The sequence below is a fragment of the Eptatretus burgeri genome, chromosome 1, assembly GCF_056783735.1.
Source record: "Eptatretus burgeri isolate ZD-2024b chromosome 1, Ebu_testis_v1, whole genome shotgun sequence".
NCBI lineage: Eukaryota > Metazoa > Chordata > Myxini > Myxiniformes > Myxinidae > Eptatretus > Eptatretus burgeri.
In genome coordinates, this window is record NC_140961.1 from 4,919,841 (window position 1) to 4,925,515 (window position 5,675).

Consider the following 5,675-nt stretch of genomic DNA (forward strand, 5'->3'; position numbering starts at 1 on the left):
AAAGATTTTGATTCAACTCCTGTGGTTAAAGTTACTGATCGATCAGACAGGCATTGCAGTGAATTTTTTTTTTAAGTGAAAATAGATATATGTGGACACACACACACACACACACACACACACACACACACACACACACACACACACACACACACACACACACACACACACACACACACACACACACACACACACACACACACACACACACACACACACACACACACACACACACACACCAATACTCTCGCAACCCCTTCAGGCTGAGACTAAAAACTAGATACCTGCAATCACAAAAGGTGACCTCCCCTGGCTTTCCCTTGGTGATTGCCTGTGACTTACCCTTGGCCTGTGATCCAATGATGGCGATGTTCTTTTCAGACTGCCATATTACCTTGAACTTCAACATTTATGTATAGAGTGCAAATTAAGAAAATATGTCCCCATCTACACTATCGATCAAAAAAACTCAACATCATGTGAATCGGAGGAAAATTATTCGGTTTTGATTAAAAAGGTGTTTTTTGTTAATTAGCTCACAATCTTAAAAAAGTAGGTCAAGGGCACGAAACAAATATCAGGTGCACAACTCGACCTTTAACCCGGAGGGTTATAATGTAAATTAAATATAAATGCACCTCACTCAAGGCGATCTCGAGAGGACAATTTTGTTCTGATCGGACAGTCCTTATTCGAGATATGGTGAAGAATGTTTAAATATCTATAATTAGGTCATGACCTAAAAAATAGGTCATAGACCAAAAAAATGTCAACCCCACATACCTTCTATTCCCATTATTGATGTAAATTTCCTTTCTTAAAGTTCCAGCTGGCTCCGAGATGCAGCTCGGACATTGACACAGTTCGGAAATTAGGAGTGTCGGAAGAAGAAAAAACAAACAGCAACACCAAAACTAAATTGTGCTTTGATACTGCTTGGGATCAAAGAAACTCTGGGGTACCATTAAAATTGGGGCAATAATTGGAGAAACAAACCCTATAACAGCTATAAGACTCACCCTATTCTATCGGGTGAGGCTTAATTAATTTGTTTCTCACAGAGAGATAGGAGGCCACTTGTCCTCGATTGAGCCAAGTCTTTGTTTGGAAAATCAGTGACTGTCTCTAAAGCCTTTATGCATAGTTCAGTGGAGTGCTGCTCTCCGCTCTGGGCTGGGGCCCCAGCATCACATCTGTCTCTCCTAGATGCTCTGGAATCTCAAGCTCGAAAGATTATTGGAATATCTTGCGATGAGGCCAAAGCACAAGGTATGTTGTTCTGACATCACAGTCAGGTTGGTGGTCTCTATTTTCTACCTGCTATTCTCCAACATTGCTATCTCAGCCCTCTCAATCATCGGACCCTCCCCAGCAGCTCCAGGATGCACACGCCATTCTTACAGTAACTTCCTTCTGGTTAAACTTCCAAAATCCATGCGAATTGCCCACCCTCGCATTTCCTGCCCCCTGTAACCTCCTTCCAGAGGGTGTACCATCTCATTCTTTCCTCCAGGGCTTCAAGCACGTAATGCTCCACCATCTCTTGTCATCCTCAATTATACTCCATGATGTTTACTACCCCCATTAACCTTTCCTAACTAAACCATCTTACTTGCTAGTTTTGGTTCTTTTCTTTTCTCCTCATTCTCTTCTTTACCTCTTCGTCCATTCCCTTGATATTGTTACACTGTCATTTCTTCCTTGCTTTTCCATGAGCCTCACTCTTAAGAAAATAATTGTTTCGCCACCTGGCTGTGGCGGGATAGGATTACGAGGAAGCCATCCATTGGGACCATACTCTTTGCAGAGCATCAGTGCTGTCAAAGCAGTCTCCTGGGCCATTGGGTACAATCCTGGACGGGTCACCACTCCAACACAGGATACTCAAATGGATCAATCATCCCAGCAAGCTGGTACTCACTTTGCTAACATCAAACGGATAACTGGCTGAGTCAACCCCACCTGGTATTAATTCATCAGTCAAACAGGATTGGAACTTGGTACCCGAGGATCCCAGGCCCATCACCCCAACAATTAAACAAATACTGGGCATACCATGGAACGGCTGATAGGCATGGATGACTTTCAAAATATGTATGTAATGGAGAAGAAAGTAAATACTGATGGAATTTGCTTTTTAAATGCTTTAAACAAACTTTAGTTAGTACATCAGGGTTGATGAAGGTGGTGGACAAGTTCCATCGGAATTGTTTGTGTAGTTTCGGAGACGAAAGCAAATCCATATTTTGGGGGGTTACTCCCCCGTGACCCCTCTCGACCCTGACTCTTTTTTTAAAGCCGTGAACTACTGTCTGGCGATATATCGATATACCGGTTTTGGAATTCTGAATATCACGGTATACCGAAAAAAAATTGAGATGAAAAAAAACCTGGTATATCACCAACAAATCGAAGAAAGGTGTTTGCAATCATCAAATACTGGACATGATTTAAAAACCTTTGATGCACTCCGCTTCGCGGCTAAACATGGAACAGGAACAGTGAAACGTATGACGTGAAGACGTAACAGGAAGTAAGTAAGATTGAACATTTAAACCTCATCATCTGAGCTCATCAGCTCCACACAAGCAATCACATTTTTATCTGCCCTCGTGACTGGTTTTAAAGCAATTGCAAATTGATTCGTTCTATGAATCGGGTGTGCTTTAGAAATGCTGTGTTGTTGGTGATCTCTGGCAGTCGTACTGGTATGAAAACGATGCCGGCGTGGGAGCGATGCCGGCGTTGGAGCGATGCTGGTGTGGGAGCGATGCCGGCATGGCATCAATGCCGGTAAAATGTTTCATGATAGTCATATAGGAGCGGCGATAGTGATGGATCTCGATTCTTGATCTGTGTTGATTAGGCCTTGGTCACATTTGCCACGTCGGCCGTGGGGTGTCCAAAATCTACGGCCACTAGCAATTATACAGCGGCCGCAGTATTTCCACGGTCACACAATGTAGCAGTCACTTATGCTTTTATTTTTCGGGGAGCTGCACGGCATATTTATAAATTGTGGAGACCGAAAACGTGGGGTTGCCGTACGGTCTTTGATTTGATGTCTTATGGTGACCTTAAGGCACTCCTGTGGTGGCCATAGCATTTTCAAGGCAGACGCAAGGTGCCCGCAAGGCGACCGCAGGGGACCGCGGGGGGCCCTAAGGCGAACGTGCGGCCAGACGGACGGTAATGAATGGGTTAATTTTTTTTATTTTTTTTGACCAGTTTTTTTTTTTCTCGGCTTTTCGAATTGCTATGGCGAACATAGAAATGACAAAAGTTATAACTCCGCGTTATAATTCCACGGCAACCCCTACGGCCTGTAAAAGATAGCCAAACGGCGTAGGGCCACCCTGAGGCCACCGCAGAAACTCTGCGGCCGCCGCACGTTTCTGTCAATTCAGAGGGCGTACGGCCGCCGTATCCTCGCCGTAGAGCAAATGTGACTTAGGCCTTACCAACCATGATGTCGCTTTAAAACGAAATAATTTATAATACAAGTTGAAGTTGGAAGTAAAATAACCATTCTCATCTGGGGAGGGTGGGGGGAGGGTGGTGGGGGAAAGCCCCATGTGGGAATACTTTGTAAAATTACCGTGTGTCAACGATGCTTACATCATTTTTGAATATGTAATGGGCCATTGGACCATTGCGTATTTTTGGAACCTGTTTAAAAAATATATAATTATTTAATTATTTTTAATAATATCGATATCCCGGTATGACCCGGTTTATCGATATCGAAAAAAATCGATACCAACGAAACATCCTGAGAATAAACTTTGCAACATCACAGGTGATGAAGGTTGTTGTTTCATCAAAATTGTGTGTATAGTTTCGGAGAGGATGGCAAATACCTATTTTGGTGGGGAAACCCCCTGTCGATTTATTTTTTTTTTTAATGGCGTGAACAAGTTTTGGTACATCATGGGTGATGAAGGTTGTCGTCAAGTTTTATCAAAATTGTGTGTCCTTTCTGAGAAGAAAGCAAATACCTCTTTCGGGGCGCAACCCCACTTGTACACCCCCTTAGACCCTGATTTTTTTTTCTTTTCTTTTCGTGTTGTGCACAAACTTTCGTACCTACAGGGTGATGAAGGCTCTGATAAAGTTTCATCAAAAGCGATTGCGTCGTTCCAGAGAAGAAGCTGCAAGTATTTACGAACAGACGGATGGACAGACGACGCGCCATCCCATAAACTCCCTTGAACTACGTTCTAGGTGAGCTAAAAAATATCGGTAAAGTGATGGCAGCAAAATTGCGATTTTAAGGGGAAAGACCGACCACTTGTCTGGTCAACTTCTTATGATCACCCTCCACACATTCACCATCATTTACCATTTGAAAGCTTATTATCTCAACTTTGAGATCATCGTATGATGTGAAGTTGACAAGCTGTTCCGTTACCATGCAAACAACGATAAACAAACGATACCATCATCACATCCAGTCACTTTGATCATGTGAGGCACACGCGTGACTCGGATACATGTTCACTTTTGTAAAAGCATAACTTATATAATTCTTCATAGGATTGGACAATTCGGAATAAAGCATTTTTACGATGTGCGGAGCTTGAATCTTGACGGAAGAATGCAAGCACTGCAGCGAACTTATTCGGATCATTTATTTCAATGACAGTGGATGATTATTTAATATCATGGCAGTACTAATTCTTCCAACAGTAATGACTCTTGTGGACTAAATGCTGTAAAATTTCTCGCTTGAATATGTCATGCAAACGAGGAGGTTGACCTGCGTAAACCACTATGGTCTTGCTCCCTTCAGCCTTGAGATGCTGCACGTCGAACGCTGTGTGGACTTGTAATATTACGAGCAGCTTTCATCATGACAAACATCCTGGTACAGAACCACGTTGATAACATCATGAAGGGTTCCACTCGTTGGGCTCGGATGGAATTGTCTCTTGTTGTATGCACTACTTATCCAGGGACCGTTGGTCAGCACACGTGAATCAGTGTTGAGTTGCTCTTTAGCTCGGCGTGTGTCATTCTCGGAATTCCCATCATAGTTAATGCAGTGGCCTTGTTTATGAACAAGCTTAACCACTTCTTTTGACTATCTGATGAAGACCTAAACCTCGTATAACATGCTCGGGTGTGTGCAATGGCTTGAAGATGATATCTCAGTTTGCCGCTGGTTGCGTACCCGCCAGAATCTCTTTTGTCTCTATCAATGCTTCGATTATGTTCCAAGGTTAAAGAGTTTTAGATACCACCACAGAGGTCATGGTTTGTTGGATCCATACATCCAAAGCTAGTTTGATGGATCTGTACACGTTTACTGCATCATGCATCATGAAACTTCACTTTCCAGCATTGTCTGGCGTATTTCATTGCTTATTCTTCAGCTACATATTGTACCTGTAACTCATGGGAGCACCACAGCAGGTTCTCCAAACCAAATGCTTTACCTTTGACAAGTTCTTCAAAAAGCCACATCCTGTGAATTTTCTGTGTGCTGTGCATTTACTCTATCCTTTTTAATACATCTGCTGCAACATCCTGTGACGTGCTATTAGTTTGCTTGAATCCCCACCGACTCTCGTTTTCAAATTCCGATATCGTTCTTATCTTCAACCTTTCTCAAGAGAGAACTTCTAAATTCCAAATTTTTGCAACCCTCACATGCAATTTGACTTTTTTTGTTT

At 42.8% G+C, this 5,675-nt stretch overlaps 1 long non-coding RNA gene across 1 annotated transcript in view; it reads left to right on the forward strand.

Annotated features, from left to right (window-relative positions):
* Positions 1 to 5,242, forward strand: part of LOC147033801 (uncharacterized) — a 109,020-nt gene extending 103,778 nt beyond the window's left edge. The window contains exons 3-5 of the long non-coding RNA XR_015058786.1: positions 2,701 to 2,793; positions 4,144 to 4,224; positions 4,793 to 5,242. This is a non-coding gene — a long non-coding RNA (uncharacterized LOC147033801). The remainder of the gene's footprint in view (positions 1 to 2,700; positions 2,794 to 4,143; positions 4,225 to 4,792) is intronic.
* Positions 5,243 to 5,675: the final 433 nt, after the last annotated feature.